The sequence below is a fragment of the Chanos chanos genome, chromosome 11 (assembly GCF_902362185.1).
Source record: "Chanos chanos chromosome 11, fChaCha1.1, whole genome shotgun sequence".
Classification (NCBI taxonomy): domain Eukaryota; kingdom Metazoa; phylum Chordata; class Actinopteri; order Gonorynchiformes; family Chanidae; genus Chanos; species Chanos chanos.
This window is the reverse complement of record NC_044505.1, coordinates 12,939,901-12,953,842: the sequence shown is the minus strand read 5'-3', so window position 1 is coordinate 12,953,842 and position 13,942 is coordinate 12,939,901. Positions and strand designations below refer to the sequence as shown.

General features: G+C 38.8%; 1 pseudogene; it reads right to left on the bottom strand.

Moving 5' to 3' along the window:
• LOC115823664 (CD209 antigen-like) overlaps nt 1-8,062 on the bottom strand; it is an 80,753-nt pseudogene extending 72,691 nt beyond the window's left edge.
• Between the last annotated feature and the right edge of the window lie 5,880 nt (nt 8,063-13,942).

Sequence of the window (13,942 nt, the reverse complement as noted above, 5' to 3'; positions counted from 1 at the left end):
TGGAGGGTGTTGACTGATGATGTGGGGTTATAGTCTTATTGGTGGTTAAGTAGTGTTGCATATAACCCCTTACACAGAGAACTGGAGACTGTAGACTTCTGATGAACTCATCAGAGCTGATACTCACTCCTCTGTAACATCAGTATGATGTGGTAGAACAGAATGGAGCTGGATGATGATATATATGCCAATACAGGATTTAAACGTTACAACAAATCTGATAGAGATGGAAGTGTGGACTCTTATGAAAATATCTCTGCCATTGAGGAAACCCTCCCAGGATTTCAAACAAGACGGATGCCAAAGGGAATCTCGAACTTTCAGAAACTGGGTAAGCTCTCTCTCTTTCTCTCCCTCTCTCTCTTTGTGTGTGTGTGTCTCTCTGTCTCTCTCTCTCTCTGCCTCCCGGACACATACATACACAACTATAAAAATGCACACACACTCGCTTGCATATTTGCTTGCTCACATATGTATGAATTGATGTGTATTGTGTTGATTTATGGATCTCAGCATTGTTTAAGTTATATGTTGATACAGGATTTGCAGGGAACATGTCTTTTACAGATAGGAGCAGTGGGAATTCTTATGATGATGTATCTGTAAAAGAAACACGGCCAGTTCCATCTCACTCTCACAACCATCCACAACTTCATCACTCAGGTAACACACACAAACATATACATCCTTAATGCATACACGTGCATAAACTTACACATGTACGCTCATGTTCACATATGCATACGTACACCTACATATACAGTCAGCAAATTCAAGTGATTTATTCTGTTTTAGCAACTTAATCAACTTTTAATAAAAAGATTGGAAAAAAAGAAAAGATGAAGGAGAAGGGATACTTCTGAAAAATAATACTAAAGGTGTGTAGTTGCTATGGTACCAAAAATTGCCTCAATTTTTCCCTTCAGGCAATAAACCTGCAGGGAACAGATGTTACAGAGTGATGGCTGTGTGTCTGGGTCTGCTGTGTGTTCTGCTGCTGGCTGCTGTCATAGGATTATGTGTCAAAAGACACCAGCTACAAACTAGTTACAATAAACTGACCTTTGAGAGAGACCAGCTACAAACCAGTTACAATAAAATGACTGATCAGAGAGACCAGCTGCAGGTCTCTTGGAACTCTATGGCTGTAAACATGTCGATACTGATGATGGAGAGAGATGAGCTTCAGAGGAAAGTTCTTGATTTGGGTGAGTGATTATTTTATTGTGGATTTCTAATTAGTCCATTCAGAACTTTCCATTAGTTTTGTTTTTGAGTACTGAGTAGGAGCTGACTCTGTCATATGCAGGGGGAAACAGCTTTTCCACATGTTTTCTTTTTTTTTTTAATTTTCTCTTACATGAAAGAGTGACTGAATCAGCAAAGCTTACGAACAAGAGACTTCTAAAGCAAACGTTAACCTGCAGCACTGCAAAAGTTCAATTCCAAGGAAAAAATGGTCACCGGAAAGTGGAAGAGAGATTATTATGGTGGTGACTTAGAAGGTGCTGTGTCTCAGTGGTAGTGTGATAGCAGACAGAGGAGATTTAGAGAACATTCCAGAAACATTTATTTAACTGTTTACACATTGAACTAATGAATTTTAAAATTATGAGATGAAATGAAATGAAATTAAATGAAAGTGAAAGGTGATCTAGACCAAGAATTTTCGGGCTGATTCACTTCGGTAGAAAAGTAGACCGATGGTTTAATAATAATGATAAAAAATCATGCCTCCATTCCCTCATGTAACTAGTACACTGGATTAGGCCTGAATGATGGAAGTTCAGTTCTTGGTGTGTGATATTACAGAATGGCTTAACAGACCTTTGAGGTTTCCATACTCACAAGACATTCTTTATATATAATGTGAACAGATTCCTATACTAAGCAAGGATGGAGGTACTTCAATGGCAGTCTGTACTACATCTCTACTGAGAAGAAGAAGACATGGAGTGAGAGCAGACTGGACTGCATAGACAGAGGAGCAGACCTGGTGATCATAAACAGCAAAGAGGAACAGGTGACAGAGAGAGAGAGAGAGAGAGAGAAAGAGAGAGAGAGAGAGAGAGAGAGAGAGAGAGAGAAAGAGGGACGTTGATGTACTTCAGTAGAAGATTTTTATTATGTGTCGTTTGAACAGGAGTTTGCCTTCAGGCTGAGAAGTGATGACGATACCTGGATTGGTCTGACTGATGATGTCACAGAGGACGTCTGGAAATGGGTGGACGGCACAGCACTGACCACTCGGTGAAAGATCTCTGAATTTAACTCAGATCATAGGACATTTAATAACTATGAGCATATTTCTCTTTATGTGAAATATATGACATATAGTGATGCTTATAGAAATAAGGTTTTCTGTGTTTGTTTTTTTTTAGATACTGGCTTAAGGGTCAGCCTGACAGTCAAACAGGAAATCAGGACTGTGTTGCTATTGACCATAAATCAAATCCTTTGAAGAACTGGAGAGACCAAGAATGTAGCATTAAACTGTACTGGATCTGTGAGATTGGAATATTCAGCTGAGTGAAGTGACAAAATGTAGGACACTCTCGTGATAATTATTTTTTTTTATATCTATTTATTTTCAGCATGATGGAGTTTGCTGTGAATCACCCTTGCCATTGTTCCTGTTTTACACCCGGGACTCCCATTATTTGTATAGGGACAAAGGCAGTGCCCATTGCAGGGACTTAGGATGTGGCAGCATAGCACTTTACTTGATTGCATGCCCTTTCTGACGTCAACCCTGGCTCAGCCAGGCTCGAACCCCCGACCCTCGTGAGCGCCTAACCACTCTGTAACATGAATCATCCTTACTATTGAAGTTCTGAATAGATGAATTTGATATAGCCTTGATATGTCTTGACCTGACGTTTATTGAAAACAATTACCTGTTTTGGCTTTCAAGTTAATGATGGGAATAATGTAATGTAATGTAGTTCAGAATGTTTACAGTAATTCTTTTTTTAACGAGCATGCTAATTACTTACAATTTTTAAAATGACGATAATACAAGGGGAAAGTGACTGGGACACCGTGTGGCAGAGTTGAGATAATGTCCCGCTGACTAAAAATGTAAGTGTTGTTAGGAAATGAATATTATGTAATGGAATATATTTCGCTTGGGGGAAAATAACTGTAAAATTAACTGTAAAGTTGTGACGGAGGATGTGTGGTGGGGAGAGTACGTAACCTATTCGATAAAGCGGAAAGAGGCCATAAGGGGAGGGCAAAAAGCGCTAAATTCACACAGCATGGGCAGGGAAGCTGACAAAAACAGGAATATCAAACAAAACAAAGTAGGCTACCTGTTGTCCGTCGCGGTGTCGTCGAGGGGAAACCGTCAAAATATTTGCGGATTATTTATAACGTTCGTCCTCGGTGTAAACATTAGATTTTGCCTACGGTAGAAAGATCCGTAGAATCTTTCTAAACGGGTCTGTTTCCAGTTAAGATAACACATTTCTGTTTTTGCGGACGTCTGTCCTTTTAGAGGCGTATACTTTTCTGAAGAGACTATTCGTGAGAAAGCGAATGTTTTTTTTTTTGGTAAAGATTGATCTAATTAGTTTAAAGGCGTGCCAAAACTTTCTCCCATGAACTGTAAGGAAATGTTGGACTGAATCATTATATTCGGGATTGTGAAATTGTATGGTCTATTTGTCGTATTTGATGCTGAGAAAAAAATGAGAACCCTAGTTTGAAGTGATATCTGAGTTAACATCTTCCAATCGTGTCATTTGCGTTTAATTCGGTTATTATTTCCCCTCGTCTGAGAGTGTTGGAATATTACAAATCGTTTATTTAAATAGGTGTTTCTTTGTTATAGAACGATGGTCCATGTCCACAGAAGTTAATAGGGATATGTCTTTAAGTGTTCTAGAGCAAGTACGCAGACATTGACATTGACAGAGTTTACATGGAGAGACCCCAGTTTTGTAAGCCTGGCACAAAATGAATGAGAAAGATGCTGAAATGAACATACCTTAAGAGAGAGATACTGGAGATTGTAAATACTTTGATGAGTATATATTTTCTTTAATGTTATTGTCTCTGGCATATCACATTTTTAAAGCTCATCTTCATTAAATTTACTTTATCTGATTCTCTGGTGTCAGTTTAAATCTTCCTTGTGAAATGACTCCCTCTGCTGGATGTGATTCATATCAAAGAGTCTTCAGCTTCTTCCTGTAGTCCAACAGCTTACCAGCTGATCCTGATCTCAGCACATGCCCAGTGAAAACACTGTGGAGTGATTGAAGAGTCAACACATACTCTGTATACCAGACTTACAATCCAGTTTGTGATAAACGTTTTCTGCTTTTTGTATGGGTGTAATTTTTTGACTGAAAACAAGACTGCACAGGTCATCAAAACACTGTCCCAGAAAGCCGTTTGATCTGCTCTTTCACGTTTCCTAAATTAGACCTTCACCATCCAGATAATCGTAAGACACATAATTCTTTAATTGGGCTAAAATAATTTCTGATGAGATGTGACTGCGTGTTGATTATCAGGTCATGGTCATGTGATGTTATGGTCTTACTGGGTTGTAGTCTCATCGGTGGTTAAGTAGTGTTACACATAACACTTTACACAGAGAACTGGAGACTGTAGAGTTCTGATAAAGTCGTCAGAGCTGATACACACTCCACTGTAACATCAGTATTATATGGTAGAATGGAATGGAATTGAGTGATGATGTATATGCCAAGACAGGATTTACTGAGAGGACAACAAGTCTGATAGCGATGAATGTGAGAATGTTTATGAAGATGTGCTACCATAGTGGACACACAAGCAACCAATGACACAAATATCAAACAGCACACATGTACACCGGCAAAATCACACATGTACTCTCTCTCTCTCTCTCTCTGTCTGTCTCTCTTTCTCTCCAGTTACAGTGAGAGAAAAATCAATTACAAACCAGCAACAACAACCTGAGAGAACAACTATGTGTAAACTGTTTTTTTCTTTAAGAAATCAACACAGCAGTATTTGACAATAACACACAATAATCACTTAGAGCTCATTTTAGCCACTTTGTGCCAGTCACATAGGGACACCCAGGGGTCAGAGTAAGAGACAAGAGTGTATTATTTTACACTCAACCTCCCCAACACCCCCCCCTCCCCCCTTCAATATGCTCTGTATATTCTGCCATGCATCTTGTATTCTTGTCTGATTTGTATAAAATTATGTACTGAATGATTGTAAAGCCTTCTCACAGATCCAGTAAAAATGACTATTACATGACACATCATGCCAGCTCTCCTTCCGGTCACAAGCACAACCATATTGTATAACCACGCAGTCTTCATGATCTCCATTAGGCTGTCGTTCCTTTCTGTCCCAGTACCTGAAAAAAACACAGAGAATGTGTCAGTCCACTGTATGTCTGATACAGACTGACAGCAAGAAATGAATTCAGCAATCTCTTACCCAGTAACCATTGCTGTAACCAGGGTTAAATACAGAGATCTTTTACCCAGTGGTCAGTGCTGTGCTGTCCACCCATTTCCACACCCCTTTTGTGACTCCATCAGTCAGACCAATGAAAGCTGTCTTATCCCCACTGAGCCTTTTAACAAATTCCTAGTGAGAGGACGCAAAGTGAAATGATTCAACATTACTATACCCACTTTTTTTCAATCCTAAATAAAAATACTGCTGTAGGTTTTACTCTCTCTCTCTCTCTCTCTCACCTGCTCCTCTTTGCTGTTTATGATCACCAGGTCTGCTTCCCTATCTCTGCAGTCCTGTCTGCTCTCAGACCAGGTCTTCTGATCATTGGAAATGTAGTACAGACTGGATTTATAGATCACCCATCCCTGCTGAAGATCGTTACCTGTGAGGAAAATGCGATAAAAGTTGAGGAGACCTGTTACTGAGTATTACAGACATGCACACAAATCATGCAAATGCAAATCAGTTGAAATGCATATCAGCACCTCATATGATGTTGCAGATTCGCAGTGCCTTGCAGTAATCAACGATAAATCCATCTGAAATTAACAATACTTATAAAACACTACACAGAACTGTATACATCAGAATTCCCAGATGACAACTCAAAGCTTAAAGTTTTCAGACAATTTAGATATCCCTACGATAGATGCCGCATTTAAAGACAACCTTGATGAACCCTTACAATTTCAAGAGATTATTCATTCCATTCAGAAAATTCAGCGTGGTAAAACCCCTGGGCCGGATGGCTATCCAGTAGAGTTTTTTTTTTTTTTTTTTTGAAAATGTTCCATTAAACTTCCTCCAATCCTTTTCAAAATGTACGAACATTCACAAACACAATTACCATCAAGTCTGACTGAGGCAGCCAAAATACTTCTCCTGAAACCAGGAAAGGATCCACTTGAATGTGAAGAGAGTTGAAGAATAATGCAAGGTCCTGACTGTTTCAGCCACTGTACAAAATTATTGTACTGGATGTGTCCCAAAGCCCCTGAATATATAACTGAATCAAGAAACTGACTAAATCAAACAGAACTCAAACTGACCAGCAGAGGGAGTATGTGAGAACCTGAGCATTACAGTCCCAAAGACACTTACATACTCATAAGAAAAACCACTTTGTGAAAACTGGTATGTTTTAGGTCACGTGTCAACACTGTCTGTCAGCAAAAGCCAGAGAAGTTTCTGACATTTAAAATAGTTCTCATGCTCTTATCTCCTTGTGAGGAGACAATCGATGAAGGTGTCTGAAAATGTTTGTCATAAACGGGTACAGTAAAGAAAAACCCAAACACTTCATTTAACCTGGAGTCACTATCTTTCCCATACTCTGTGTTGACCTGTTAGATGAAATCAGAGTATCCTGCAGGTAAGTGTTAAGTTGACCTGACTGAATCTAAAGACCTGTATTCATGGTATGTTTCAGCACTGGCCTGTGTGCAGTCAAAGAGTCATATTATCCTCTCATCATGGGGATGTTCACAACACCAACCCAACACATAAATTATTTCAGTTAGTTATTATGATGTTCACAACACTGACACAACACACAGAATATTTCACTTAGTTACTATGATGTTCACAACACTGACACAACACAGAGTATTTCTGTTAGTTACTATGATGTTCACAACACTAACACAACACATAGAGTATTTCTGTTAGTTACTATGATGTTCACAACACTGAAACAACACATAGAGTATTTCTGTTAGTTACTATGATGTTCACAACACTGACCCAACACTCAGAGTATTTCAGTTAGTTACTATGATGTTCACAACACTGACCCAACACGTAGAGTATTTCAGTTAGTTACTATGATGCAGGGCCACTGACTAGCAAGATTTTAAAACATAAAAAAAACGCAAATTAATGGTTAAATGTCATCTGCTTAATAATGCTTTTCAAAAAACAACTGTGACTGGATTGGGCAGCCTCAGTTTGTATTTGAATATTTTTATGAAGAAAATTGAAATATGTACTTACTCAAATCAAAAGTTTTGCTCTGAAGTGCATCTTTTTCTTTTTGTAGCTGGTCTCTCTGAAGAATCACGTTGTCGTAACTGGTTTGTAGCTGGTCTTTCTCCATGGTAAGGTTGTTGTAACTAGTCTGAAACTTTTCTCTCTCCTCTGTCATACTGGTGTGATGTCGGTAAATGATGACACACAGCACTATGACAGCAACCAGTAGGAGAACACACAGCAGTCCCAGACACACTGCCATCACTCTGTAACATCTGTTCTCTACAGGTTTACCTCCTGAAGGGGAAAACGAGGCAACTGTTGTTACTTTAGTGATTGCAATTGTTTATGTTTATCTTTAGAGAACATTCCTTATCACTTATTTTTTAATTTGATTTCATTTTGACCACATTAGTTGATTAAGTTGATTAAATGAACAGAAACAGAATGAAAGACGAGTGTTTTTGAGCATACCTGAGTTTTGAAGTCGTGGCTGTCTGTTAAGAGTACAGGAGGATTGATTTGGAAGATTGATTTCCCCATCTACATATATATCTTCATCAGGATTCCCACTTTTGCCAAAACCACCATTGACATATATGCCCTCACTCAACTCCATTCTGTTCTACCAAATACTACTGATATAACAGTGAAGTGCATGTCAGCTCTGAGCTTATGAGAATTTCACACTCTCTCTAGTTTTCTGTGGGGATTAATGCATCATCCTCCAAAAATAACCAAGGGAACGTTTAAAAAGGGCATAGAGAGGAAGTGTGAATGTATCACATGTATCAATGTATCATATCAGAATTTTGTTTGGTGAGATCATATTCTGTGGAGATGATGAAATAACACTGAATGATAGTGCTGAATAACATCTGAATGTTATCAAATAGCAGTTAACATGCAATCTCTTGCTGGGAATTAGCGACAAACGTATACATGAGCAGTTTCATTGTAAAGAGGAACTGACCATTATGAGGAACAGGCCTAAATTGAGAACATAAGGTCATAGGGTGATGTGTCCCGTAAAATTTGTTTCAGCAAAATTTAGTGTTCGAATTTACTTCCCCTGAGAAATTCTCTCAAAATTTGTGAACATCCTTCATAATATCGTAAATTCTGGAGTAAACTGGTAATATGAGTATGTCGGAGAAAACAGATCATTTTCCTGATAGCGATTTGTGGTTTAATATGCAGCGGAGGGTGTGAGTAACTGATAGACACATAACTCATATATTACACTCTCACTGTGTGAACTGTTCCAGACCTTCGGACTGACTGATTCAGCAAAATTCATGAAAGTGAGACTTCTGAGGTTAACTGTAAGTTCTTCGAAACAGCATTTCATTAAAAAGAGGAAGAGAGGTTTTATTCTATATAAGTATAGTTCTGAAACGTCTTGTTTCATTACTTGGGCATTGTGAAAAAAAAAAAAAACACACACACTTGCTGCTGTCAAGACCACCATTTAAGCACGAGCACAAGCACGTACGCACACGCATGCACGCAAACCCGCGCACACACACATGCACACACGCATGCACACACATGCACACACTCACGCACACACACATGCACACACACACACACACACACACACACACACACACACACACTTTTGCAGTGACACACTTCGCAGTGCTGATCTCCTAATGTCAAAATTAAAAACGACCTTTGCAGGCAATCAAACAAACTGTACAATTGAATAAGTTGGTTGGCTCTTGCACTGCTGGGCTCTTTGTTTCTCTAAAAACTCATTTTCACACTCAGCTCAGTTAATCTAAAATCACTCCTGTGAAATTGCCCCCTCAGCTGGTTATGATTCATTCAACGCTAAAAACAGTTTACACTCTGAGAAAAATGAATTGCACAACCCCACAACGAAGTACCGCAAAGAGATCATAGCGACAATACATAGTTTGAATGATGGTTTATGATTAGAGCACAAAAACAGAATAAGCCCTTAACTAATGAGTACTTACAGTAAACACAGTGGAGCAGATGAGGAGTCAACGCGCACTCTGTCATGATTATTGTTTTATCATCAGTTTGTGATGAAAGCTCTCTGCTTGTTCTTCTTTGCTGACTGTATGGCTGTACAAAGCTAACAGGAAACAATGCAGACGTCAATCTCACCAGCATTTTTAACAGAGCTGCACAGGTCATCAAAATACACACACACTGTCCCTGAAATCACACACACACACGCACACCCACACACGCACTCACACACACACACACACACACACATCTGACCTGCTCTTTCACATGTTGTACATTAGACTTTCACAATCCAGATTTAAGAGACATGAGGGTAAAGATCTGGAGATGCGGATTCACCGAATGACGTACAACACAAAACATTTCTAAAAGCTGAAAATGTTTGTGGAAGTACAATGACGTAGACATTAGAAATGAAGTATTTTGTCACAGATATCACAGATGGCGACAGATAGTTCCCTCTGTTACTTCCTTTTTTTTCATCAGTTTGTTAGAACAAGACCAAAAGAAAGGACAAAGAAGTATCACAACAGTACAAAACAATATGAAACTGGAGGGGGGGGGGATAAATGTGATAGGGAGCTACTGTCGATGAGGTATTGCTTATTTGACGTATGCACTTCATAAACTGAATGAACATTGCACTCATGTTGTTTGGCGGACATTTACTAACAGTTGTATGTATGATTTATTGGCAGATATCGTGAAAAGATGACCAAAAGGTAAAAAAAAAAAAAAACGAGAAAGAACGAAAGAGGTTTAGGAAAAGGAGAAAGGAAAGAAAAAGTTAGGTGGGAGGAGAGAGGAGTAAATTTGGGTATGAGAAGAAAAGAGTGGAGAAGTGGATTTGGAGGAGAAAGGAATATAGAAGTGGAATGGAAGGACAAGGAGTTAAAAGGGATGGAGAAGGAAACAGAAGGAGAGCAGTGGAAATGGATTGGAAATTAGCAAATGAAAATAATTTGAATTAACAACAATGTTTGTGTTGACTGTGTTCATTGTTCAGTATGTTTATGTTCATTCCTTTTTTTTTTACACAGATAATTCATATTTTCTATTTTATGTATTTTACTTCTACTCTGCCTTATCTTCTGTGCCTTCTCCTCTAGTGCGGTGTTATGTCCTGTAGTGCAACACCAGTAGATTAGTGTCACAGCCTGCACCTTAAGCTGGACTCTTGTTTTGATACGTCTTTGTGCTCCTGTTCTGTGTCTGTCTCCGCCCCTCACCTGTTCCTGTTTGTTGTATTTATTAACCTCGTTCTCCCCTTGTTAATTTCGTCCAATCATGTTTGCCCTGTTTAGTTTTCCTCTTGTATTTAAGCCCTTGTGTTTCCCCTGTCTCTTGTCTATCGTTGTTTGTGTTTTGAACACACTGTTTCGCTGCACCTTTTTGTTATCGGTTTTGTTCCAGTTTGCACGTGTATTTTGATCTTCTTTTTGTAAGTAAAGTCCTCCTTGTTACGAGGGTTAGTGATGACATTATATGTTGCTGCTGCCTCTGTCTTTTTGATCTGTCCGTTCTCTTGTAGGTGGAGTCTGACACGGATTCGTTTGTGGGCGGGGCCTCTCCTATTTAACCGTCCCAAGATGGGTCCCTCTCTCTCACTCTCCCTCATTCTCGATTCCCTCGGGCAGACGCGGAAACCACCTTTCGTTTATAGCGGATGTTATTTAGTTTCTTGTGTTAATTAATGTCGTTACAGTTTGCAAACACCTGGGTCATTTACTGTACATGAGTATATTTTGGCGGGCACTTGTTTTGAGCACTGTAGGGCAGGTTCAGCGAGGGTAGCAGCAAGTGGGACGGAAGACTCACGTTTTTCTTTTCGGGAGCCAGGGAAGTTGCTTTGTGCACGAGGAAGAAAGCGTGAGGGTTTTTTTTTTTCTTTTTTTTATTATCTTGTCTTCTGTTTTCCCCGTTGTTCTCATTTGCTGCCGCCTCGATCCCTTATTTTGTGAGTTTTGTTAATTTTCATTAAAATTGTCAAGCTTAAGCGTACGGAACGGTGTGGGGGCTTTTTATGTTACTGCGTCCTGCTTTGGTCTTTTTTTTTTTTAAGAAAAAAAGGCTGGGCTCGTAACACTCCTTTTGTCACCTTCATCATCGTGTCTTGCACATGGGTCCTGCACCACTCCCCAGTGTGACAATTAGGAAATAAAAGTGCTTTAAGAAGCTGCAGTTTGATTACTCTGTGATTTAAAAAATGAAATATTGCATTGTTTCATTATTTTATGAATGAAGCATTTATATCAGTATTTGAACAAATTACAACACTTTTCTACAGACTCGTGATGCAAAACGTCTGCAAAATTAAGTTGAGAAATTAGCTGAAAAATAATTAAATTATGTTGAGAATGGCATTATTTATTTATTTTTATTTTTTGTTACAGAGGATACAATTAGTCCCTAAAATTGAATTAACATTTAAATATTTTTCAAGCAAATGTGATGTCACACCACAGGACAATTTATTTCATGGGCCAACTGAAAAAATGATAAAAATTGTGAAATAAAGTTTTTGTGATCACAAGTTGTTTCACTTCCATTTGCCATTTACCCAGAAATAGCCTCCTTCTGATAATGTATGATTACAACATCATTGTTTCAAGTGTTTTTGATCACACAGATGGTCTAATTTCAGCAGGAAGTCACACACAGACAGCTGGAGGTTGTATAGGTCTCACACACTCATCAGAGTTGATGCACTCTTCATGGAGTACAGAAATGGAGTTAACATCAGTTGAAAAGTCCTTACAAACCAAAGACAGGAACATCCACATGAAATTCAGTTCATCTAAAAAATGGTTTATGCTTTCTCAGTTTTGTCTGTGGGCAGACAATTGTACACACATTTCTTTTCATCAATCAATCTTTCAATCAATGCACAGCAAACACACACGCTTGATGTAAATTCACTCATTTCCAATGACAAAAATGTTTCTCTCAACACATATGGAGGTGTACCTGTCATTTTTACACACTGAAATTTCATGTGAATCCTTGAAGCTTGTATAAGTGGATTGAGTCTATGTCTTGATATAATGCTGATTCAAAACATCCACTGGTATGTGATTTGGAGTAGAGAGAGACAACCCACTTGGCCAGACCCTCCACTTCACTTTTTTTTAACCCTAACGTAAAAATGCATCAGAGAGATATTAAAAAAAAAACACCTGTACTAAGGGAGAGATACCAAAGACTGAATATCTTGATGTGTATAGAAGATGTTTTATTCAATATTCATATGACTGATGCATCTCAACTGTGGATCATCACAGTGAATGAAATTTCAAAAACAGTGTAGCACTTTTTTCGAAATACACATATTCATGATAATACACTTTCCCCCAAATTGTTTATTTATTCTTAAAAATATAGAAATCCATTTGCTATCTTTATAATACGGAGTTTTTCTTCAATCTTATTTAATACCAAAGTTCTGCATAAATGTATTCAGTATATGTCTTGATCTGTCTTGATGTCTTTATTTGAAAACACTAACAGTCAGGGGTGGATTTAGGCATGGGCGACATGGGCAGCTGCCCAGGGTGGTATCTTGCTGGGGGCAGCACGGGGCCACAATTTCTGGGAGGGGGGTTAAGGTGGGGTTCAAACAAAATGCTAGAGGCCTGCTTCACTGCTCAAGGGCAGTGAGGCTCAGCCACTTCACTAGAAGAGGAAAATGTAACAATACTTATTCTTGGACATGTCAATCCAGCATAGCCTGAGACACTGTCAGCATTTTGCCGGCCAAAAGTGCTATACGTCTTGTTGGGAAGTCAACAGGCCACCGATGCCATGGGCGATTAGTTTGTTTTCAGTTGAATTTTACTGGGTATGTTAAACTATGCTATTTGGTTAAATTACATGTAACTCAGTAGCATAGCCGTGCGAGTACACTGTAGCCAGATGAGACTTTGTGGTGTCATTGATCTCCAGAATGTAGCAAGAACACCTTACAGTCTGCTGATACACATTGTGTTCCAGGAGCTTTTTATGGATTTTACTGTTTTTATTGGCTTTATTTTATGCAATTACCACAGTCAAGAGAATCTGAGAACTATCTATCTGCAGAGTTGAAATAATACTGTGGCATTGCTGGCTCTTGTAAAATAACCTATCACCTACAAGGGAACGGACTAGTGGAGAGATTTAATAGAACACTCCTGCAGATGTAAAAAAAAATATCAATCAATTACAGAAATCAAACTGGAAGGAATCTTTGAACGAGCTAGTGTTTGTCCACAACTGTACATGCTGTGAGGTTACAGGATACTCTCTGCCCTACTTATTATACGGAAGGTCACCAAGACAGCCTGTCAACATGTTTCTGGACTGAATCCTTAGACAAGCTCCAACAATCAGTATGACTATGCAAAAAAATGGAAACGTGGAATGAAGGAAGTATATGTACTTTCAAGACAAAGTTTTCTCAGAGTTTAACCTGTTTTTAGCGTTGAATGAATCATAACCAGCTGAGGGGGCAATTTCA